Source organism: Giraffa tippelskirchi, chromosome 2, assembly GCF_054371585.1.
Source record: "Giraffa tippelskirchi isolate mGirTip1 chromosome 2, T2T-mGirTip1v1.2.pri, whole genome shotgun sequence".
NCBI lineage: Eukaryota > Metazoa > Chordata > Mammalia > Artiodactyla > Giraffidae > Giraffa > Giraffa tippelskirchi.
Genome location: NC_137276.1, coordinates 60,758,431 through 60,784,858, shown reverse-complemented (window position 1 = coordinate 60,784,858; position 26,428 = coordinate 60,758,431). Strand labels below are relative to the sequence as shown.

The 26,428-nt window shown below is 40.6% G+C and overlaps 1 protein-coding gene across 28 annotated transcripts in view; it reads left to right on the top strand.

The window, feature by feature from the left end:
• The window catches only part of LRMDA (leucine rich melanocyte differentiation associated), a 1,316,989-nt gene that overhangs the window by 771,565 nt on the left and 518,996 nt on the right, over positions 1–26,428 (top strand). The window lies entirely within an intron of this gene.

Sequence of the window (26,428 nt, the reverse complement as noted above, 5' to 3'; positions counted from 1 at the left end):
TATAAAGTGTCAAGTCATTTGTAGAACTGAAAGATTCCTGTGAGCCCAGCAGAGATCAGACCTCAGAGAGAGCCAAGGATACTGGAAGGGGCTATTTAAAAAGACCTTTATAGGTACCTCTGAAATTTAAGGGCCAACAAAAAGAGGATCCAAATCTCTCTAAGGGAGCCATTTGGGTTCTTGTGTTAATTAAAGCAATAAAAAATGTGGAAGGAAGGCAAAGCTAAATGCACACAGAGAGACTATGACGTGTAGTTTCTCAGGAGTGAAGCTGGCGAGGAAAGGCTGGAGAGGAAGGAGATGTGGATATGGTGGTCCCAGAAGAGAATGATGCACAACATCAAGCTCAGTCAAAGCTGAACTCGAGAAGGCAAGCCAGTTACAAAATATATCAACTGGTTGATATATATATCAACCACCCTTCCTCCTAGTCAGACACTGGAACCCACAGCCCAGATTTTCCCTGTTTTAAAGGGACCAGAGGAGAACATGGGACAGATCTGCCCGTCTCAAAACAGGAATTCTCTCTCCTTTTTCTTGCAGACACTGTCTGTGGAGCTAGACCCTCAACTTTGTTCACAATACAAACTTGCCATCATTTTTTCTTGTGTGCCTTATAATACTGTATCAGCTCAAGTAGCACTAATTTTTGAAAATACAGAAATTGTTCTTGTAATAGCAATTTGTTCCCAAAGGGACAAAGGCCACAACAGACTGGAATTATCTGATTTTTTTTTTCCATGGCCCTCTCTTCAAAAATAATATTTCAAATGGATTGTAGTGCAGTTATTGAGATATTTTACAATGCAGATTATCAGAAGTGGAGAGGCCTAGACATTTACACTAGTTGACTGGCAAGATTAACTTGATGCCCTTTGACACACCTTTTGAGCAAAAAAAGACCTCTGTAAATTTCAAAGGAAAAAGCATAGTTTATTTGCATCTGGATGCCATTTTTAAATTCAGAAAACTGAAATCAGCCTCACACACAGGACCCAGACCACTACTAGGAGGAGAGTGAGATGGACCAGATTTACATTTATAAATGCTGTGATGGCAGTAAATGGGCAAAGATCCACATGGGTGCAGGAGGAGGTCTAAATATGCTACATTTATGAAACTCATTTGAATAAAGAAGCAAATTACATATTTTTTCACATTGAGTTGACTGTTTTTAGGACGGAAACGCTGGGCCTTGATTCGTTAGTCTGGTCAAGCAATGATCAATTCCCTTCAACAGAATTGGGGATAAAATGTATCAGGCACAGCAACTCTTCTCTAAAAGCAGAGTGACAACTCATGACTTTCCTGTAGCTTTCACAGAAATATTTTGAAAGTCTCAGGAAAATAAGAGGAAAAATGAGATTCTATGAAGAGTTGTGGAAGAAGAGAGTAAAGGTGCTAGAACGGTGATTCTGGGTATAGAGATCACACTGTTCAATTCTTAAATCTTCTCCCATTGCTAGTTCTCAGGTCAATGCATTGCAATTCTCAAGACAGGACCCTATTCCCTCTTCTAATATCCCCACTAGGTTTCTCCTTTTCAGCTTTCCAGTATGTGTACTAATGACCCAAACAAGAAAGAATTAATGATGAATGGTGCTCATTTAATTGGCCGAAATTGAGTGATCTGCACTCTCTGAATCCCGTTAATTCTTGAGACTAATCTTCATATTGGCAACTTGTCATAAGAGATGGCTTGCAAATGCTGAATCAAAACTTTTCAGCGCTTGGCAGTAGTAAAATGGCAATGTGTTAAATACTTCCTAAGGAGACTAGAGAGGAACTTTTGTGTAAGTATAATGCAGTCATGTTAAGATAATTGATTAAGTGGTCTTCTTTAATATATTGGCTTCTTGTGTCTTGTGTATTAAAAAAGGAAGCCTTTCTAATGAAGCTCTTTTTAGGCTCAAACAAAGTAGACAAGGGTCAGTGATGAGTTACTGTGTTAGAATGTGGGGATATTAGCAACCTCTTTTATGCATCCAGGTAGCAACCTGCTCTGGGGTTTCTTCCTGGGATTCACAAGGCTTAGTGCCTCAATTTCCCACTGGGATTGGGACAGAAATTTTTCCCAGGAGACCACACAGGGATTTGTAAGCAGAAGAGCTGAGTTTTCATCTGATCTTGCCCATCTACCATTTGTAAGATATTGGGAAAACCACTGAAATTTGTACCTAAAACTGTGGATCATAACACTTTATGTTTTACTCAAAGAGCTTCTGAGGACTGGACAAAATGGTGGTTTGAAAATATTTCATATACTGCAAAACTATGCATAAATCCTGTTGTCATGACTATAAGAGCTCTCCTTGATCTGTAAGAAGCCATCTTACCTCATCTTCCCCTTTTCCATCAGCTATACTGAATACTTGTTGATCTTCAGTATATTTAATGCCAGGAATAAGGGAAAGTCCCAGTGCCCTTTTGTCCCCCTGTTGGGGACCCAGACTGGATTGTTATCTGGGCACATTGTTATCCAGGCATCCCTCAGATGTTCTGAAATGGCTCTAGTAAGAACCAAAGCTGTGTTTTCAGTTAATTTTCTAAGTACACAATTTTCTCAAAATACATTTTTTTTAAAAAAAGAATTCAATAATAAAATATTGTTTGCTGCTGTTTGACTGCCAGAAATTTGGGATCTCTCTTGGTTTCACCAATATCAAAGGTTTCTGTTTAATATGACTCTGTATTAAAGTGAGCTTTACTGTCAGCTTAGCAAAACTGTCTTGTTTAATCTGAAGTTTTGTGTAGTTTTTATTAATCCAATGTGCATCTGTTAAAAATAACTCCAGATAATGCAACATTTGATTAAGTGGAATGTCTTAATACAACCATTAGTTGGAGGGATTTTTTTTTTTTTTTTTCATTTATGCATTCCAAACTGAGTCTGATAAGATGGCACTAACATTTGGCCGGAATGTTAATAGTGAGATCTTGGACAGTTTGTTTATTTTTTTTTTTCCCCCTGAATGTGCCATTCACAAGAATGTGCCAGATGAGGGTCCTGGAAAGCAGAAGTTCTCTGTTTAGCCTCAGAACCCCCAAGAAGCTGGCAGATTACTCCCACGCCAGGGACAGCCCCAGCCTGGTGGGAAAAGGCAGAGGAGTAACATTAAACCAGAGCTGAGAGTGTATTTCGGAGAAGGAAATGGCAACCCACTCCAGTACTCTTGCCTGGAAAATCCTATGGACAGAAGAGCCTGGTAGGCTGCAGTCCATGGGTTCGCTAAGGGTCGGACACGGCTGAGCAACTTCACTTTCACTTTTCACTTTGATGCATTGGAGAAGGAAATGGCAACCCACTCCAGTGTTCTTGCCTGGAGAATCCCAGGGACGGGGGAGCCTGGTGGGCTGCCGTCTGTGGGGTCGCACAGAGTCGGACACGACTGAAGTGACTTAGCAGTAGCAGAGAGTGTATTTCTCTTCTGTCAAAGTGACTTCTCAGGGTGATGTGAGTAACATGTCAGGTGAATCTTTATCCACCACCTTTTCTCTTCAGCTACAGAGAAAGAAGGCTTAGGAGATGCTCTTGTCCTTGTGAGCAGCTTGAACCTAGACTGTCCTCTTGGCATTAGTTTTCCTTTGCTAGAGGTCCTGCAGCTCTTGTGGTTTAGGACCAGCTGGTACCTGACAAAGAACAGGCATTCAGTCACTTTTCCTTCAGTTGTTATGCTAACCAGCATCCAGGGAACACAAACATTCCCTGAGTGCATGCTTCTTGGGCACCTCCTGCTTGGAAGGCTCCATGTTAAAGCTTGGGGATAGAGAGTAAACAGGACAGACTTGGTCCCTGCTTTCATGGGCCTTGCATTCAAGCTGATACCTGGCCACTAGTTAAGGATGCTGTCTGTCTGTCTGTCGGTTTTATGATTTGATCTCCACTCTTAATTTGAGCTTCAGCTCACGGAATTGAGTTTATGCTCTGTTGAGCACTCTTTGGCCTTTCCAATGATTCTTATAAGGTTATTTTTCTGCTTTTATGTTAGTTTTAATTCCTAGAAGATAGGGATTTGGATTCCATTTGATTTAATACATACCTACTAACTGCCTATCGTGTGAAAGAATCTGCATTTTTCACTATTCTTCATGCCTTCCCTGGAAAGATTAATTGTAAAATATTCCCCTCCTTTAAGCCTAGCCCACCTGAAGTCATGTGGGAAGGTGAAGCAGATTGTACACAGTGTGATGGTGCTACATCTAGAAGAACACAGCCCACGTCATGGAGACAGTGGATTCATACACTTGTAATGGTGGTCTCTAGGCAGATAACAGTACCAGTTCGGACAAAATTGTTGTATATTAAATGTATTAAGAAAATTAGTGTTGTCAGAGACCTGTTTTAACTTCACATAAAGTCATTTTGCAAAACAGTGGACCCAGTGCTGCTTTCTTGGTTGTGTCAGAGACCAGGACAATTTGTTAACTAGGGCAGTAGAGGAAAAGAGACTAGAGTCAGAGTGGATTTCAGTTCTAACTCTGCCGCTTCGAGCACATCCCCTAACCATTTTGAGCTTCAATTTCCTCATCAGTAAAATGAGGATTATCTCCATACCTCGTGGAGTAAAGTAATTCAGGGAATATGCCTTGTTCCATGTGCTTTGACTCAATAAATGTTATTTCAGTCTGGCGGCTGGAGTGGGGACAGCGATAAGAAAGGGAAGGGGGCCATGAACCTGCCAAGAGGCTTTATGAAAGGCAGATTTTTACTTCTGTGTCCTCTGGGTGACTGTGGGCTAAAGTCAGGGGACCATTTTGTCCTGGGAAGGATCACCACCGAAGACTTGAAACTCACTTCGTTTTTAGCAGCCCAGAGAAAGGCATTCAATTTTCCTTATTTCTGTCCTGGGGATTACAATCTACATTTGCAAGAAAATGAGGGTGTCATTTTCCTAGTTTCCAGGCACCTAGGCTGATTCATTGCAGCATTAGAAGTGGTTAATGGCAATTGAGGTAGCAGTAGTTTCAGGAAGCAAACAGGGCCCTTCTAGGGACCCTAGGTACCTCTCAGGTGTTATTACAACCTCTCTTGCTTTCTGTTGCCCTCACTGGTTTTTCCATCAAGTCATCTGTCAGTCTCCCCCTTTCATTTCCTGGGCAGAGATTCCAAGGTCAGCCGGAAACCCCTTCGCATTGCTGCAGAAGAGCTGCTACACTGATTCTTGTATTTGGTTCTGATCACAGATTGAAATTAGATTGCTTCCTCTCCTGGCATGGGTTATGATAGCACTCTGTAGTTGAAGAAAATTTATTTACTGTGCAGTGTGTTTCTTGAAAAGCCTGGTAATTTGTTTCTGTCCTCTACTCAAAGAAAGTAGGTGAAGTCCTGGCCAGGATCCAGGGGTAATGAGGTGTTGGTGAGGAAAACACCATCCAGAGAAATGGATCTTTATTAGACCCTTCCTGTGACAATGGTGGCAGTGTGGCTGTGCTTGAAGTGATGGGTCTCTATTTCCTTATGGCTTGACTGGGGTTGGCTGATTCCCTCTTGGGGTCCTCTCCATCCCAGAAGGTGGGATGTGTTTGTGTTTGGCAGCCCACATTCACCTGATGAAATAACACTTCAGAAGTGTGCCTGCAACCTCTGAGAAAATTGAGTTAGCTTAGCACTCCATTGTGGGCCATGTGTAGATTCGTGTGTTCATTTTCAAGCTGTCTTCAAGCTCCTCCAAGGAGGATGAGTGGATGGAGGAATAGACTTTATCTGTATTTGTAAGGAGCTTCCTGAGGCTCCAAGGCCAGAATCCTGTGACTGGAACTTGTCACAAATAATAAAGAAAGAAAAGGAGATGTTCAGAGCCAAGAGGAGAAGGATGATTCCTAAACTTCCTCAGTTCATGGCACCCCTTTGTATCTCAGTAACTTTTTCATGATGCCTCTAGGTGTGCGAGCACACACACACACAATTCCTTTTGTTGAATAGCTGGAGGGATCCAAATAAGTTGATAAATATTTATGTCCTACAACTTAGTGGTCACTTGGGAAAAGTACACGGAAATTGGAAGAAAATATTTTATATTCATTTATATATAAATAACCATGGTTAATGCTGATGGGATGTGTGTAACTGTTGTGTGCTGCAGAACACAAATCTCAAAACCAGGTTGGACACTGCCACCCTCCTGTCCTTTTCCACATGAATTTTCATGCTGTACTTGCTTTTTATCAAGTAACTGCTAAAAGTTTCACAAAGATAGGACATGATGAATAGGATGTAGTGTGATCTAATGTTGAAACTGAAGTCCACCTTGATCTGGCAATTTGCCAGGGTATTTGACTGCTGTTGAGTATTGCTTTGCTTAAATTTAAAATATTTACAAATTAAGTTTGAATATAAATTAATTTAAATTCATTTTCATGTGAGTATCCTCAGTGCCCTCTGAGTTTGCTGCAGTGACTCAGGGGTGCCTCATCACACAGTTTGGGAGCCTGGGACCTGGGCACAGGATGCTCTCAGATAATTAATTCACAGCTGTGAGGGGTGGTCCAGTTGGCTCTCCTTGTAAGCACTTCGGACCTTACCTCTGACCCGCTGCTGAAGGAAGATACTGGAACCCTACCTCTCATGTAGTGCATTAAGATTTTATGATGCTAGAGGGTGAAATGAGCATAGGCTGCTCATCACACCTAATAACCCTGCACAGAGTTCCTCCTTGGCAGTCAGCTCTTCCAGATACTGTGGGGTTTTCTTCTTTTAATAAGGTAACTTTGCCCTCAAGAAGAATGCAATCTTATTGAGATTCTCTCAAGCTTAAGGGAGGCACCAATTCTAGTCCAAATGCTTACAATTCAAATTTGATATTTTGCAGGATGATGTTTCCCTTTCCTTGGAAGAAGTTGGAGGAATTAAATTGAATTAAATAATTATTGGATTTAATCATTAAAAACTTTTTTTTTTAAGTCTCCACTTGGATCTTACTGAAGTGGCACCATTTTCAAACCCAAAAGGAACATATTAGAAGTACAGAAAATCACTTCTGTGCAAATTGCTAATAGAATTCCTAAATGCAAGTTCTTTATTCTGAGGGCGTAGGACCTAAATGGGGAGGATTTAAATGGAAAAAGTCCACTTGGCATCCAGAGAAATGCAATCCTCTTTCTAGATTTCCATTTGTGACAGTCGTGGTAAATCTTCCTGTTACAATTTGGCTGCCCATGACTGGACATCTTCCTCTGGAGGTCTGGGGTCTGAACACATTCTGTCAAGTATATTATCCAAGGAAGAGTCTCCTTTCAGTCCCAAATGGGTGTTCAGTAGTGGGTGGGAATTACCAGTGAAGAGTTGGGAGACCTGAAACCTCTTTTCATCACATCTGAATGTTGGTGGCAATATAGAAATGCATTGAAGTGTTGCTAACAAAGCTGCCCCCCACCCCCTGCCTGGCATTCAGAGGGGAAAAGAGGGTATGTTGCACCATGACAACAGGTGACCTCTATTTGGAATTGTCAACAAACATTAATAGGCTTTTCTCAAACACATATGCTGTAAAGTAAGAGACTGGCTGCCTGAGGGAGGGCCCGGTGTTCAGCAGCACCCGGGCAGTGCTTACAGGATGTCAGCAGACGTGGTTAATTGGTAATGATTAGGGCTGTCTGAAAGCTGATTCCCTGAGTTTGGTGAACACATAATTGTTGTATGTAACCCAGAGCGGCTTTGCTCTTTCATCTCTATGAAGAGATCAGAAAAGAGAGATTTACGGCTTAGGTTGCCCCAAGCCACACATAGCAGGCTTAATTTTCCTTTCCAAGGGAGTTTGAAGACTGCTGTTGTGACTAGTTCTCTGTGGCTTATATGGCATGTTGAGGTCACCTGCAAGTTTTTTGTTAAATGATTGATTGACTGAAATTAATTATTCTGTCAGAGCTGTAATGGAGGTAAGATGGAGGACACTGATAAATGGAAAAGCTAAAGCGATCCTTATAAATGCACTTACGTCTCTTTCTATTTAAATAAATCAGACAGAATCTGTGTATCCTGGATGGTGTTGGGTGTCACCTCCCCATTTGCCTCTATAGCCCTAGGCTGTTTTCTTTCAAAATCTGAAGCTTTGAAATGAGTGGTCGTTTATTCAACTCCAACTGTGGGATATTTGAACCCTTTGTCACTTCATTCCTTCTAACTTTTCCCCAAACACCTCAGCCCCTGATAAGAGGCTGATTCTAGTCATTGCCTTAGATTAAATCAACCAAATTCAGAGAGTTGTGTTTGAGCAAATGGCTAAGCCACTTGGGGAATGTGGCTGGTGAGTTGAGGAGTGGGCGGAAGGCAGATGTTTGCTTCTAAACGTCAGATTTCTGAGGCGTGGAAACCACCCTCTAAGGCCTTTTAGGAATGCAGTGAAAGCAGCTGTTTAGTGACAGACTGTCTGAAATTTGGGTTCTTAAATTCCATGAAGGAAATCTAGTGGCCAGTTAAGAAATGCCAAAATGACTCTTTAGATTACCTTTCAAAGGGCGAGAGATTGTTTAAGAGTGATTTATTCAACTTACTCCCAAGTTACTGGCATCAAAGACTAGAAAGAGCCATTTCTCACATGGATTCTGAGCAGCACGTGGGTAGCAGCACCTCTTCCTAATGTAACACCAGGTTGAAAATTTGCAAGGACACATTGGAAGTGCAGAAAAGGGCTTAAAAGGAAATTGACCAAGATATCATAATTATAATCATAGCCCTAAAAGTGCCTCTCTCATATTGTGTGCCCTTTGGTGAAAGTGTGTATGGATTAGTCCTTTGAATGAGTAGGAAAGCCCACAGCAATGAGATGGGTTGATTTCTTCGCCAAAGCCATCACCAGTAGCCGTAGTAATAGAACTGGGAAATACACAGTAGTCACTTGGTTCATTGATTTTCTAATTCTAGTATATCCTTTTCCAATCATCTAGGGTACTTGTTAAATATTAAGATTCCTGAAAACCATCCGTCTAGAGTCTATCCCCCTAGATAAGCCACAGAGCTTGGGGATCTTCATTTTTTTGACAAGTCCCAAGGTGATATTGCGGGTTGTCCCCAACTTCCAAATCCCTTGTTTAGCAAATGTTTAGACCACAGGCCAAGAGAAGAAACTGCAACTGTTCCATTTGACCAGAACAGCCATCTGAAAATCCTGTGACTAGTCTATGGGCAGATTGTAGATGAAACTTCTTGGATTTGAACACTGGGTCTTTTTTTTTAATTGAAATATAGTTGATTTGCAATGTTGTATTAGTTTCAGATGTACAGCAAAGTGATTCATATATATGTATATATATATAAAACTTGATATATAACATACATATGTACTTTTTCAAATTATTTTCCCTTACAGGTTGTTACAAGATAGTGAGTATAGTTCTCTGTGCTATACAATACTTCCTTGTTGATTATCTATTTTATATATAGTAGTGTGTATCTGTTAATCTCAAATTCCTAATTTATCCCTCCCCCTCTTTTCCATTTGATAACCCTAAATTTGTTTTCTATATCTGTGAGTCTGTTTCTCTTTTGTAAATAAATTCACTTGTTTCCTATTTATAGATTCCATGTATAAGTGATATCAGATGATTTTTGTCTTTCTCTGTCTGACTTACTTTGCTTAGTATGATAATCTCTAGGCCCATCCATATTGCTGCGAATGGCATTATTTCATTCTTTTTATGGCTGAGTAGTAGTCTAGTGTGTGTGTGTGTGTGTGTGTGTGTGTGTGTGTGTGTATATCACATCTTCTTTATCCCTTCTTCTGTCAATGGACACTTAGATTGCTTCCATGTCTTGGATATTGTAATTAGTGCTGCTATAATAGCATTGGGGTTCATGCATCTTTTTGATTTATAATTTTTTCTGAATATATCCCCAGGAGTGGGCTTGCCAGATCATATGGTAACTGTCTTTTTAGTTTTCTAGAAACATCCATTTTGTTATACATAGTAGCTGCACCCCACCAATAGTATAGGAAGAATTCTTTTTTCTTCATACCTTCTCCAGCATTTATTATTTGTGAACTTTTCAATGATAGCCATTCTGGCTGGTGTGAGGTGATACCTCACTAATTCTTAGTGGTTTAGTTGCTAAGTCATGTCTGACTCTTGCGATCCCATGGACTATAGCCCACCAGGCTCCTCTGTCCATGAGATTCTTCAGGCAATAATACTGGAGTGAGTTGCCATTTCCTTCTCCAGGAATTGAACCCGGGTCTCCTGCATTGCAGGCAGATTCTTTCCTAATGAGCTATAAGGGAAGCCCACTAATTCTTAAGAGAAATGCAAGTCAAAACTACAGTAGGGTTTGAGTAGTTTTGCTTGTCTTAAAATCAGCCTTCAGTTCAGTTCAGTCACTCAGTTGTGTCTGACTCTGTGACCCCATGGACTGTAGCACGTCAGGCCTCCCTGTCCATCACCAATACCCGGAGCTTGTTCAAACTCATGTCCATCGAATCCGTGATGCCATGCAACCATTTCACCCTCTGCCATCCCCTTCCACTCCTGCCTTCAGTATTTTCCAGCATCAAGGTCTTTTCCATGAGTTAGTTCTTCGCATCAGGTAGCTGAAGAATTGGAGCTTCAGCATCCGTCCTTCCAAGGAATATGCAGGACTGATTTCCTTTAGGATTGACTGGTTTGATCTCCTTGCAGTCCAAGGGACTTGCAAGAGTCTTCTGCAACACCACAGTTCAAAAAGCAGCAATTCTTCGGCACTCAGCTTTCTTTATGGTCCAACTCTCACATCCATACATGACTACTAGAAAGCCATAGCTTTCACTAAACAGACCTTTGTCAGCAGAAATGAATGGCAAACGGCTTCAGTAGTTTTGCCTTGAGAACCCCATGAACAGTATGAAAAGGCAAAAAAAAATAAGCTGTGGCTAGTTCAATACTAATCATCTTAAGGTATGCCAGCTATTGAAAGCATGGCCTCCTGCATATCTTAGAAAATGAAATAATAAAAATAGGTGGGGCCTGGAAAATTTCTATTTCTTGATGGTGATTAAAATTTTGTTGACTGGATGTAATTGAAGCAACAAAGCGATAACCATGTAAGCTGTCATAAACTGAGTTAAGATGTTACCTTATGGAGGGAAATTTTCAGTATTTTTTCCCCTAGCAGTCTCTAAAAGGAGGACTAACTCAGAATACTTTATACTCATTCCTACTAGGAGATGAAAAATGGTATCTTCTCTCTAATTTATGAACCTGTGGTTTAATTAGATAGAGCTCAAACTTACACTGCTCCAATATGTTTTATGGGGTTAAATTTAAGACCTGAAAAATGTATGTATGTGTCCTTTCACTTCATGAATGTTATGATACTTAGTGCTTTACAGTCTATCTGAAAGCAAATTGACTTTATAAAATCTTTTTTTTTTTTTTTTTAATGTACCCTTCTCCTCTTTTTAAATATGTGTGGCTTCTCTTTGTGCCCTATAAAATGCTTTGGAAAGTGGTCATCACCAAACCAGGGCTAGGTTGCATAAATATTTAGTTATAGATAGGAGCGTGTTTCTTGAAGTTGCACATGTGTCAGCATTTCCTTAGCTGTTACTACAAAGCCAGGCCTCTTAGCAGTGCCGTGGAAGATAAAGAGGGAGCCAAGAGAGAAATGCAGGCTTGCCATTGCCAGGGATAATGCTGCATTAAATCATCACTGTTTTGACTCTGTTCTTAACAAAGCTAAACAAGTCTTTGATTGGAGCCTGTTTTCAGTTGTCATTTTAAATAATAATTAGACCCCCCTGTTCCAACCAGTCTCTTTTAAGGTGGTTTTAAAAAGTTCATGACTGGGAAGATACTGTATTTAGAGGAGAGGCACTTAGTAGGCCAAGATTTGGTTGGCTTCATGTGGCCAAGCATTTTCCCAGAAATTCAACTAGGGATTCTTTAACTCTTTCAGAATATTGGGTATGGATTTGTTTTGTTTTTAATCCTACATATTACTGATTGCATATCTTTTCTGGGAGGAGGGAGGGTAAGATGAATGTACCATATTTTTTATGTACTTTTAGTAGTTGTGCAACCTTCAGTGGTCATATGAATAAAATATATGACCATGAAGCTTACCCAGAGAAAGGGGAGCATTTGTAATCTTTGGGGAAAAAAAAAGATCTACACAGTGTGCTGGGCATGGAAGTAAGCACTGGACTTCAAAACTGAATAAAATGTGGCCCTAAGGAATGACATGTCTAAACAGACAATTACAGTGAAATGTAATACAGTACATGTATAAAAGGAGTCCCAAAGAAGGACAAGCTAAATTCTCACTGGGAAAATTTGAGAGAAGCAATGAGGAGGAAGAACCTATGAATTCAATGTTTAGCTTGAGCACCCTTACTTGCATCAGTCCATACATGATATTTCAGTGGTAAACAAATGAGGATGGTCTTTCAGGCAGAGAATGGTGCCTTTTCAAAGGTATGGAGATTTGAGAGGACCTGGCATGTCAGAAAATTGTAGGTATGCAGTATAGCTAGAGCATTATTTACAAGGAGGGTGGGGTTACTGCTAAATAGGATTATGAACTCGACTTTGATATAAGCTCATATGTCCTGACAGGGTCATGCATCTTCAACAGTTTCAGTAATATTTAAGGAAGAGGTAGAGACTCTGAAAAGTGCAAGGTCTCATGGTAAGTCTAGGGGACTTAGTTTCTTATGAGGCAGTTGGAAAACATGAAGCTTCATTCTCTCAAATGCTCTCATTGGAGGTGATCTAGCTTCCAGGTCAGTCTGCCCATATAGGTCAACAATGGGTCAAACACCTGGATGAAAAGCCTAATATGTGTTTCATCATCCATGAATGCTCCATCATCCTAGTTTCATTCATGCTAGGTCCCTGATCAGTGTTCTGTGAAAAAGGAGATCCTTAGCAGAAGGTTTTATGAAATGTTTGGTTACATAAACTGAAGCAACCTTCCTTTATATTGGGTTTCCTAAGCCCTTAGAGTGCTGCAGTCCAATATGAGTTTCCAAGAGGATGATGGGATAGGATTTCATTTCCTAAAATTGTTTGTGAAAAAGCCTTTTGTGACACTAGTGTTCCCTGGAATGCTCTTTGGGCCAAGTCACTCTTCAGATTCGTTCAAATAGACCTCCTAATTGTATATTGAGTATAATTTCCTTCATCAAATGTTGTGCCTTTTCATTCCCTAAAAGAGGGGGGTGAAAACCTCTCCATTCAGCAAACACAAAATGTACCCTCTACTAATTATTTGGCATCATGTTGGTGAAATCAAGGGTTGCATTCCTCCCCTTCTAACAGGTCACTTTTGCAGAGACTCAGCTCTGGTGGGCACTGTGGGGTCTGCTGGGAAGGTTCCAGCAAAATGCAACTCTTCTTGACCTTGTAGCTTTTAAAGTCACAGAGGTATTAAAGCAGCTACCAAGGCATTCAGAAGAGCTGTGACTAGGCATAATGTGCCTTTTGAGGGTGACCATTCATTTGTCCATCTAATTAGCACTCAACACCTTTGGCTGCCCTACACATCTTTTAAAAAAATCTCAAACATGTGGGCCTTCGGTGCTTGGATGGCAGGGCTCAGATGAAAATCAAGGCCTGCCCTTGTATTTATGGAGGTTTCTTCTTTCCACTGCTTCTTGCCTATTTCCTCAGCCTTGTTCTCAGTAATACCTGCCACAAAGAAGCCGATAAATTTAGCATTTGCAGCTATAAGTTTGTCATTCTTTTCTTGAAATAAGATCAGGGCACTATTATAAAACAGCAGAAGGCTGAATGTGAGAGCAGCTAACATATTGTTGACTGATTCATCTGGGGCATTTAGTTCTTCAAAATGGAAACACAAAATAGGGTCTAAGAAGCAATCACAGTAAACTAAAAAAATGTTATTCTATGCATAGAACAGCTGTTTTAATACTTGCTCAGTGGGGTCATATGACTGACCCACTTATTTTAGGATAAAATATGTCTTCCTTTAAGGTTATTATTAAAGACACATGGAGACATTTACTTTGGTCTTCTTGTCAGCATCATGCCACATTAAAAAAAAAACATTTTAATTTGGTTTAGATCCATTATTTGCATGAAAATTATAGTTAATTGTGACTATGTGATATTAGTGTTTTGCTAAGAGGGCCTTGCCATTGTTAGACCAAGGTGGGCTGTAAATTACAAAAATTGTACTGGTGGACTGGTGGTAGCTGTTTTCTTTTAAGTAACTGTATAAGTCTGTCTTGCCAACTAAGAAAATGAATTATAAGGAAGTGAACAATTTAGTGTCTGTAAGAGATAGGATATTGTTACCCTCCATTACTGGATAAAGCTGCACATTTGGGCTCTCTTTGCATGTTAGATGATCATCATCTCATTTCTTCATCAAACATTGAATGCCTGCTCTGTGTTAGGGTCTGGACTGTTCATTATATGATCAGAAGTGCTAAGAGGACAGAGACCCCACAATAGTGTAACTGCAATCTCTATTAACTTTAAATTCTGAGCCACAAGTTTTCTACCCCACCTGAGGCTTGTCCCAAAGCTGCTAAGTGGTAGGAAAAGAGTCCAAATCTTCTACTCCATCTCCAACTTTCTCCATGGGCTACTCCCTTACTTTGCTTTGCCTGATATCCATCATGAGTACATTTTCTCTAGAGACCAGTTAGAGCAGAGGAGGATGCTGGTCCAGATGTCCCTCCTATCCCACTGACTGTGTCCTAGTCATTGAGGATTCTTCAGTCAGTCGTCCTCTCTGAACTCTTCAAAGGCCAAGACCAGTTCATTTTTTAAAAATGTATTTGTTTAATTATTTTTGGCTGTATTGGGTCTTCATTGCTGTGCAAGGGCTTTCCCTAGTTGCGGTGAGCAGGGACTACTCTCTAGTTGCAGTGCATGAGCTTCTCACTGCAGTGGCTTTTCTTGTGGAGCACAGAGTCTAGAGTGTGTGGGCTTCAGTAGTTGTGGCACAGGGGCTTGGTTCTCTGGCGGCATGTGAAATTTTCCCAGACTGGGGTTTGAACCCATGTCCCCTGAGTTGCACAGCAGATTCTTAATTATTGGACCACCAGGGAAGACCAATTTTAGTTTGTCTTAGAACATGTAATTCTGTTTTGAATTACTTGCATATCATTATTTTATTCAGACATGTAATAAATATCTGTTGAAAGCATGAATGATAAAATGAATAAATGATCTTGTCTTATTCCAACTCAGGGCAGGGTCCATTATGCTCCCTCTGTAGCATATGATTATCCAGTGACATCTTACATCATCCCCTGGTGATAGGGCCCTGGCTACTTTATTGTTATTGTTGTTCAGTTGCTCAGTCATGTCTCTTTGCAGCCCCGTAAACTGCAGCACACCAGGCTTCCCTGCCCTTCACTATCTCCTGGAGTTTGCTCAAACTCATGTCCATTGAGTCAGTGATGCCATCCAACCATCTCTTCCTCTGTCACCCCCTTCTATTGCCCTCAGTCTTTTCCCAGCATTAGGGTCTTTTCCAGTGAGTTGATTCTTCACATCAGGTGGTCAAAGTATTGGAGCTTCAGCATCAACATCAGTCCTTCCGATTAATATTCAGGGTCGATTTCCTTTAGGATTGACTGGTTTGATCTCCTTGCAGTCCAAGGGACTCTCAAGAGTCTTCTGCAGCACCACAGTTCAAAAGCATCAACCCTTCAACACTCAGCCTTCTTTGTGGTCCAACTCTCACATCCATAATGACTACTGGAAAAACCATAGCTTTGACTAGATGGAGTCTGAAAAGTGATATCTCTGCAGATGTTGTCTGGGTTTGTCATAGCTTTTCTTTCAAGGAACAAGTGTCTTTTAATTTTGTGGCTGCAGTCACTATCCACAGTGATTTTGGAGCCCGAGAAAATAAAATCTGTCACTGCTTCCACTTTCTCCCCTTCTATTTGCCATGAAGTGATGGGACTGGATGCCATGATCTTAGTTTTTTGAATGTTGAGTTTTAAGCCAGCTTTTTCACTCTCCTTTTTCACCTTCAACAAGAGACTCTTTAGTTCCTCTTTGCTTTCTCCATAAGGGTGGTGTCATCTTCATATCTAAGGTTATTGATATTTCTCCTGGCAATCTTGATTCCAGCTTGTAATTCATCCAGCCCAGCATTTCACGTAATATACTCTGCATATAAGTTAAATAAGCAGAGTGACAATATACAGCTTTGATGTACTCCTTTTCCAATTTTGAACCAGTCTGTTGTTTCATGTCCAGTTCTAACTGTTGCTCTTGACCTGCATACACATTTCTCAGGAGGCAGGTAAGATGGTCTGGTACTCCCATCTCTCTAAGAGTTTTCCATAGTTTGTTGTGATCCACACAAGTCAAAGTCTAAAGTTGAAGGCTTTAGTGTGGTCAATAAAGCAGAAGAAGATGTTTTTCTGGAATTCCCTTGCTTTTTCTATGATCCAAAGGATGTTGGCAATTTGATCTCTGGTTTCTCTGCCTTTTCTAAATCCAGCTTATATATCTGGAAGTATATCTGGAATAGGTTATAGTACAACCCATTCCTCTATGGGCAGTTCTGCCCATTGAATGGTTCTTCCCCATCTTAATCCTCAATCCACTCTTAATATCTCTGCCTCTGTCTGTAGAAGCCACACAGAATATATCTTTATTCTTCTTTCACATGGTTCTTCAGATATTGCAAGACACCTGCTACATGATTCTGATCTCTGAATTTAACATAACAATTGCCTAAGTTATTCCTCATATGACATAATTCCCTAATGTATCTCCACCTTGAATGCTTTCATAGCAACATAGTTAATGTAGCCAGTGTTTTTTGGTTTGTTTGTTTGCTTATTATTTGTAATTTTGGGACTAGAACAGAACATAGTAGAACAGGAAGGAATGACCAGAGCAGAATAGGGCCAGAACATTGCTTTCCTTCATCTGGACTTCTACCTGGATTGTTTTTATAATTAAATTATTATTATTTTATTACCTTTTGTTTTTAGCAGTCATGCCACTACTTTGATTCATATGAGCTAATGGACATCTAAACCAATAGTTTCCAACTAGGGGTGATTTTTGTCTCCCTGGGGAGAGCTGGCAATGACTGGAGGCCTTATTGAATTTCTTTACTTGGGTTAGGAGTGATATGAACATCTGGTGGATAAATGCCAGGGATGCTGCTAAGATCCTACAATGCACAGGACAGCATTCCACAGTAAAGAATTATTTGGTTTAAAATGTCAGTAATGGTCTGGAACACTGGTCTAAACTACCTAGTCCTTGTCTTTGGTGTTCCATTGAACTGACCTTGATTTTGAGCTCTCTCAGATCTTTGAATGTGACTCAGTAAGACCTCTTCTCTCCAGGTGAAGCCTTCCCAGGCCTGCTGTCAGCCATTTCTAAGACTTCCAGTTTCTTAACCTTCTGTCACATCCGCCATCTTGCTTCCAGAGCCAAACAATGCTTTGGTCAGCATCTGAAACCTAGGACAGAGCTTCTCAAACTTAACTGTGGCTGAAAATCATCTGGGAACTTTGTTAAATGCAGGCTCTGATTCATGACATCTAGGGTAGGGCTGAGACTGCCATTCTACCAAGCTCCCAGGTGATGATGATGTAGAAGCCCAGTGGAACAAGACACTTAGCAAGTCTCCTATTGGCTTTATTTGGGCAATGGCTTCTTCTGCCCCCTTGGAGCAGTATGCAAGTGTTTGTAGCTGGGAATCTTTGGCTATTACACTTGGCCCTGGCCACATGGCAGAATAGAGCCTACCAACCACTACGATGCTAAAATGCAAAGGAAGACTAATGGGCTGCTAATTGTGGAGTAACACTTATAACTTAGAAGTCCTTGCTCTGCCATATTCCAGACTCAGGAGAAGCAACAAGAAAGCAATAGTCTTTCCTAATTGAGAGCTAGAGGTAGGAGTGAGGGGGGGAGAGCTGCCCCCAATCACAGACTTGGAGGAATGTAATATCCCATTGTGATTTGGTTTCTCCAGATTATGCATATGTTTATAAATTATCCTAGAAGTTCCTTTTCTTCATTCCCTTTATTGTAGAGTGTATTTCTTTAAAGTGACAGGTTTAATTTTTTTCCCCACTCTGTGTAGATTTCATGGATGATGTAGCTTAATAAATCAAACCGATTTCCACCATTGTATCAAGACTCTTTAATCAGTTCTTTGAATTAATGCAATCAAACGGTTGAATTCTTACATTCATCTCTATATTTACGGCTCTGTTGTGCTTTTTTATTGAATTGGAAGAGGAATATCTTCATTCACTGCCAAAATAAAATAAATCTAGGCAGGTTATCTAGTAAACTGACTGGAGTATAGGGGGTGGTGTGTATTTGTGTTTGCACATGTGTGTGAATAAACTATAGCAGTCGTCAGCATAGTTCTAATATTAAATTTTGTGCTGGAACTTCATATTCAAGAAGCCAGCATTGTATCAAGTTCTGTGATAATGGTTCTATTTTACCAGGTCATTAACCCAGGGGTTCTCAAACAGTGAGCAGAGTGTTTGGAGCTCATGGTGCCCTTTGAGGAAGGCCCTGGATTTCATATGTGTTCTAGTTAAGAAAATAGAAGCTGGAATCAGATTGCTCAGAGATAACCCCAGTTCATCCCTGATCTGGCAGTGTGACTTCATGCATGTTACTTAACTTCTCTGTACTTTTTTTACTTTAAAATAGAAATAATATTAGTATCTGTCTCATGGAAAAATGTGAGGATTAGAACCACATGCAATGATGTGCATGACAGGCACAAGGCATATATTCACTCTCTGGAGACTATTAATAACATCACCCTAAACTTAAGGCAGCTAAACATGTTGTCTGCCAAACCAGAAATCCTCTATTTTGGTATATTCTTTCAAAGGTAACAGTAAAGGGCAATAAAACTATAATAAAATGATTAGAGGATGATCATAAAATGGAATAAATTCTATCTTTTTATCATGGCCATTTCCTTCCCACAAATTGGAAAGCTAACTCTCCTACTGAGTTTGATTCCATGAACCCAGGAAACAGAGAACCCGGGGTTCTGCCATGATAGAGTTTGTCCTTCAGTCCTACCCCTACTTATTTCCTTGTTTGTTTTGAAATACTTCAAGTCTATAAAATATAATGCATATGGAAACCTCTTTCTTTCTGATTTTGCAAGATCAGTACTGTACTCTGGTCAATTAAAAATGCTTTATGAGGATATGTGGAACAAGACCCTGCTTTACAGAACATAATGTGCATGCATGCGAAATGTGTGTGTGAGTTTAATGAAACTAATGGTAGATACATTAGGGAGTGATTATTCTAATTATGAAAACAATTCAGAGTAGGGTTTCTTATAAGAGCAGATGCCTTCCGTTTCTACTCTTTTGCCACTTTGTTAGATGATTCATAAACATAAAATCTCCATTTCTTAAAATTCTGATGGCACTCCTCAGTCTAGATGGATGAGTTTTTGTTATTTGTGCAAGAGAGCATGAGTTGGGATGATCAGATGGCATATAGACACATGGAAACAGAAGAGTGTTTTCAACCTTATTTTCTAAATTTGGGCAGTATTACTTATTACTGATCAACTTTGTCATGAAAGTTATACTTGATATTGTACAGCATTCTACATATAAATAATCACTTTCATATGTATGTTTTTTCATTTATTCCTCACCAGACTTTTGTGAAGTAACTCTTAGTGGCCCCTCTTAATTAATGAAACAACAGAGACAGAAAGGTGAAGCAACTTGTGACTGGTAAGTGCCAGAGCTAGGCCTCAAACCAAGTTCTTCTCCCTGTACATCCATTGGCCAACCTGAGTATGTCTCAATATGTGACAGCCACGTTCCATAATTGTCATATGTGTTCTCTGAATGGGACTCAGCACCTGCTACCTTGTTTCCATATCTAATCCCCATTTCTTATTGGATGCATCCACATGATGTGCAAGGATGCTGATGAAGCTTGTACCAAATACCTTTTCAGGGCAGAAACCTCTTAGCTCTTGGAAATCAGCCACCGATCCACACAAAATATTCTCAACGAGCACTTTTGAGCTGCTGAATCAATTAGCTTTTGCTAAATAACTAACTGCCCCGCCCCACAAAAGTTGCAACAACAAATATGTAGTTATTTCCCAATTGTGCAAATGGGCGATTTGGGCTGGACTTGCTTGAATAGTCCTCTCGATCCAGAGTAGTCTCAACTTGTCTTCAGTGGTCTCCTTCCTAGTTCTTAGCTGAGACCACAGGTTGGTTTTCATGCCTGGGCCTCTTTTCGTGTGATCTTTCAGGAGGCTAATCCCAGTCTTGTTCACATGGTGGTTACAGAGTTCCATGAGCAGCAAAAGGGCACAATCGCTAAAGCAGAGCACATTTCAAGTCTTTGCTTATGTCTTATTTGCTCCCATCTTACTTGTCAAAGCAAGCCCCATGGTGGCCAAGCCCAGAGTCAGTAGAAGGAACTCCTCAGTGACATGGATGCAGCAGTGCTTGAACAGATGGCAGGCCTTTACTGTGGCAGTCTACTGCATACTGCCTTATTAAGTTTTTCTTTACTTCCAAACTTTTTGAGTAGAGTTAAAATGTGCTGAGAAACCAAGAGTTTCTTTTCACTGAGATTTTTCCTTATTGTTACTCCCTTGAAACTCTGTTGACTCAGTAAACCTGGCCCTTTGCAAAACCCTGGCTTCTTTCAGTGACTCAGACCTGCTTTCCTCTCATGGACTGGCTTGGTGTTAACGAATTGAAAGATTGTTCTTAGTCAGGGCTTTTCTGACTTTTTAATGGTGTGCATGTAACTTTCCTTGTCAGCTTTCCTTTTAGAAATGCATACGTTTATTTTGAATCTGGATGCTGGAGTTTTCTGTTTGGGAAAGAATTTTAATGAAGCTTTATCAGGTGTTAACCAAAATGAAGGGGAGTCTTTTGTGCCCAGAGAAAGCTATTTGGCAGTCAGAACTCCTTTAGACAGAGAAGTGCAGAGCGAAGGAAAATAAAGCCCTTCTTTAATGATTTTTCTCTCTTTAAAACGTATTACTTTGCATGAGAGTTTGTGTCAAGGAGTTTAGCTCGTGGAGGGGGAATGTAATGATGTGGGATGTGGAGGAAGGAGCGGACACTGGATGATAATTCTCAAGCAGATGAAAGAGAATATTTCACATTGCTGAGACATATGTGACTTCTTTGGATGCAAATAACAGAAAAGATGATGACAGTTATACCCGTTCCCCACTTTGGGGAGAAATCCCCAACTTAGCAACACTAAATGGCAAAGCATATGTGGCTGAGTTTTTTCCCTGACTAATTGGAAACACATCTCTGTATTTTCCTGTCTTTGAGAAAGAACTACTCTTTGGTAAATGGTATTCAGTAGTGTACTTTTAGAAAAGCCCAGGTGCTGGGCTCTTGGTCAGAAGAGAGTGCAAATGCTCTCTCGTATCAGAGAGCCTGGGTGTTTTTGGTAGTGTCAGTAGGACATTGGAAAGTGAATGGTAGGTTTGGAGTCACAAACTGGTAGAATCTCACCAGCCCTGCTCTTAGGAGTTTATCAACTTGAATAAATTCTTTCCCCTTCTGACCTCAGTTCCTTTACTTGCAAAATAGGAAGAATGGAGCAAATAATGGCAAAGTTTTCATCTCATTTCTGTCAGAAAATCCTATAATTTAGAAATATAGACAATTGCTTTTTGGTTTGAAGTTTGGTTTAGAGAAGGCTGTGTAAAATTCTCAGTGGATTTATGGCTGGAGACACTTTATAAAGCAAAGCAAAACAAACCCTGGCTCTGGTACAGATTGTTCCACCCATCTATCCATGGACACGTCCGCATCTTTTCCACCCATCTATCCATATTCCTGTCCACCAATCTGTCCGTGGACCCATCCACCCATCTCTACCACTCTTATTTCCTTAATTTGTTCCAGACATTAGTGTTGAAAGTTCTTTGTGTTTACCTTCTTTGAACTTTCTAGCCCCTGATTTCTGAGGAAATCAGATGTAATTTTCAAATAAATATTTAATAGATGAGGAAAGTTAGGCCATAAAAGCTAGGTCACACATCCAATGTTATTCAGCTGGAATGGAGAAAAACTAGGACTAATCCCAAACTCTAGACTCAGGCTCTTTCACCATTAGGCTCTATCCCTTTTGTGTATCTTTAAAACCACTTAGAAAACCCAGTACCTGGTATTTGTTTCCTAAGGTTGGAGTAGCTTAAGGTCATTTCTATGGATTAATTTTCAAGAAAAAAAAGTCTTTTCCTTTCCATAGAAATCTTATTTGAGCACCATTCTCCAAGATGAATCAATATGATAGATGTTTTTGAGCACCTTTGGCTAGAAGAGTGCTGAACATTGTGGGGGATTCAGAAAAACTGGAAAAGAGTCCATCTTCTGTAGGCTTCCCTGTTAGCTCAGACAGTAAAGAATCCATCCGCCAATGCAGGTTCAATCCCTGGGTCAAGAAGATCCCCTGAAGAAGGCCTGACTACCCACTCCAGTATTCTTCCCTGGAGAATTCCTTGGACAGAGAAGCCTAGTGGGCTACAGTCCATGGGGTCACAAAGAGTCAGACACGACTGAGTAACTAACACACACACATAATGCCTATATAGAAGAAGTTTTACTCCAAACTTGGTGAAAAAAAATTTGGGGGGGCTTCCCTGGTGGCTCAGATGGTAAAGAATCTGCCCACAATGTGGGAGACCCTGGTTTGATCCCTGGGTCAGGAAGATCTTCCCACACGGTGCTAGTGGAAGCCACCTGCCAATGCGGGAGACAAAAGAGACATCTGATCCCTGAATTGGGAAGATTGCCCTGAAGGAGGGCACTGCAATCCACTCCAGTCTTCTTGCCTAGAGAATCCCTATGGACAGAGGAGCCTGGTGGGCTACAATCTGTAGGATCTCAAAGAATCAGACAGAACTGAAGTGACTTTGCATACAAGCACTATCTTCTGCAGTTTACTGGCAGAGTCTAACATGCTTTAGATATCCTTGAAAGGGATGTATTGACAAATGTGGTTCTCACATGATAGATAGTAGTTTCCATAGGACTTAAGAAAAGAGAGACAGAGCCATAGCAACCCTGACATCTTTGAACTTCCAACTGACCTTAGCACCCAAAAGAAGGCTAACAAGAGAAGAAAAGCCAGCTCCTCGTGGGAACTTCCCTGGAAAGCTGTGATGTCCTTCCATTGGAGCTTTTGGAAAGGAGTTGTTAAAGCTAGGAGAGCATATTTCACGTAAATCTTGGGGTGAGAAGACAGGTCAGTGGGAGTGCTTCTCTTGTCTCTTTTCAGATAAAGATATATCCTGGGTTTTGAGGTAGATTCAGTTCTTTAAACAAATCCCATCATGCACCCCAGGCAGTTTTGTTTGATCGCAAGTTCAGTAATGTGAAGTAAAGTTTCCCAGACTTTAATGGCTTAAAATGAAAGAGAATCATGTTTTTCTGTCTGAAACTTGAAATCCAAAGAGTTGCTTGGTAAGAATGTTCTGGCTTTTACGTTGTGGCTCAGCTACAGGAAATTGGGAAATTTGGGTCAGATGCTTCATTCACATTCCAAGTTGATAAAGGGTGGGAAAGTCTGAAGAATTGTCTGAAGCATAATGCTACTGGGAAAGTTAGAAAATACGGGATTATTTCTCCTTAAATTACTTTTGGAAAGGGGGACGGTCAGTGGAGAAGAAATTGTCAGTAAGCTCTAGATGGCTTAGCATGTGTGCTTTATGATATTTTATTCACCTGTGGTTCCAGGAGGTGAATTACACAAGTACGTAGATACTGGTCCTCATTGTCACAAAGTAATTCTGAGAAAATTGAATGACGGTAGGATATCCAGGTCTTTGCTACTTAAAATGGGGTCCATAGACCAGCAACATCAGTATCACTGGTGTGTTTGTTAGAAATATGAAATGGTAGGGGTTCCAATTACAGCCCTATTGAATTAGAATCCACATTTTAATAAGACTTTAAGGTGTCTCATACACACTGTGAATTTTGAGAAGCTCTGTCTAGATAATAAGTTCATTGGGATGATGCAAGGCACAGATCCTTCCCATATTCTAGTTGATTGAAAGACACATTTCTAGATCAGTTTCTTGATTTTATTGTTGGTAGCCTGGAAGAAAGTCATTTTAATCTCTAGGAACTGTACTTAGTAGTGGGACACCTCAGATTACCCCTTTGGTCTCACCTGCCAGATACCACCCATCCCAGTCATCCTGATTTTCTCACTGCTCCCTGACTTGTTAGAACCTTTCAGGGCTCTCTGTATTTGCATATGCTCTTCCCACTGCCTGAAATGCCTTTTCTCTCTCTCCTCAATTATCAAACTCACCCTTTGCAATCTTGTTCACATTTCATCTTTTCTGGGGAAAAGTCTGCATTCCCCCCAGGTATGATTAGAGACCCTATCTTCTGTGTATTGACTTCCCTGATAAATTACAGTAGAATAGGAAAATGTAAATGCCCATGTGCTTTGGTTGACCATAAACTCCTGAGGATCTTCAATCCCTTGTTTTCAACCCTATGTCCTCAGCACATGATACAAAATAGGCATTCAATCCATACTTTTATAACTAAATGAAAATACAGGTGAGCTGGTGGGGAATGACCTCTGGGGTATTCTGGGAATTTCACATTCCTCCAGGAAGACACTTAGACTGTTTTGGTAACAAGTACCTGACTACCTAAGCCTCCTGGATCAGCACTGAGCAGAATCATCAGATGGGCCAAGACCATCCTAGGGTCTCTGTGTGCCTACTTTCTCCTTTCATACACAGCATCTTTATGATGCCCCCGATCACCCCAGACTCTCATTTATTCCATTGCTTGGGGCCTGGACAACATCCCAGGTCACCGGTTTCCACTCCTAGCAAATCAGAACTTCCTTATGTCCTTAAGGGCCAGCTACCATTTCTGCAGGGCTTACTACATGCCAAATGCTCTCTACTAAGTGCTTTACATGTGTGACCACATTTAGTCCCCACCACACTTCTGTAAACATAGGTTCTGTCATTTCCAGTTCATCTTGAAGAAACCACAGCTCACAGCAGTTAAATAATTTGCTCAAAGCAAGGCAGTCAGGCAGAGCTGGGATTCAAACTCAAGCTTGTCTGACTTATTAATTGGTGCTTTGAAATGCTGCTCTCTGCCACAACGGGGGCAATGAATCAGCCAGAGTAACCTATGAAGGTGCTAACCTACCAGCGAATGTAATTGATCAAAACACCTACCCTGAATGGTGCACTGTTTTAGATACACTTCACCAGCAGGAACAGAATAATTACAAGTGACCGTAGTAGATTCCTCTACCAGGTCAAGTTTAACTTTCTCAAGCTCCGGTCAGTCTTTAGGGTACTTTGTTTCCAAGTTTGAGGGCAACTGCCACCAAATTCGGCAAGCTCGGGTGTCCCTACAGGGGATGGCTCTGCCATTTTGCCTTAACTCTGTCCTATGGATTGAGAACCATGTCATGCCTTTATTAGTTTATGTATTTATTTTTGGTTGGGGGATAGAGTGATCACTTAAAAAACAATGTTAAGAATGTGTGTTACTCCTTCCAGAGACATGTAAGTTATTTCATGTTTAGTAGAAGAAGCTCTCTTTACCCCTCCCCCCAAAACCTATCCAACTTCCTCCATTTTTTTCACCTTCCCTATCTTCTTCCTTCCCTCCATGAGATATACTAACTGGTGTCCACACTCTGGTGAGGAGGTCACTTCCATATACAAAAGTATATGTGTCCATATACTTTTGCTCTCACCAAGAAGCAAATGTGTTTACTCCCAACTGCTTTATGCCAGTTTTTCTCGTATTTGTAAACATAATTTAACTGAATATTATGTAAATCAGTGAACCATGAGCAAAAACTGAAGCAGCTGCTATATCTGTGAACACCAGCTTAAGGACTTTGGGGAAGAGTTCATAAAAGAAATGTGACTTGGTGTGTGTGGGGGGGGGAAGCAAACTTATGAGGGTGGGCAAGAGAGCTAAGAAAAAAGAAATCCTAAAGAAGCCCTTGTTCAGTTTGCTTTTCAAGGATCTCTAAGCCTCACTTCATTTTGAAGAAACCCAAATTTACAGGTGGCATTTTAAAACTATTTTGTGTCAGATGAAGTGGGACTCTAATTGATGGCAGCCAAGGTGGGAAACAGGGACCTTAGTCCTAGAGCCAAAGGGACTTGATCCTGGCCTGGGAACAGATTCTCCACTGGATGCTTCAGAAAGGAACTGGCCTAGCCAACACCTTAACTTTGACCTTGGAAGACTAGACACAAAGAAACCAATTGAGCCCTCTGAACTTTTGATTTATAGAACTATGAGATAATAAGTTTGTGCTGTTTTGAGCCATCAAGTCTGTAATAATTTGTTAGGGCAGCAATAGAACATGAACACAGCAACCATCCACTCCACCTACCTATGCACGTATTGGAATCATCATTCCCATTTTTTCCTCAGACCTTCTTCGTTAAAACATACCTCAGCCTTCGTTTCAAACTCACCTCCCAGACAAACCCTCAGCCTCA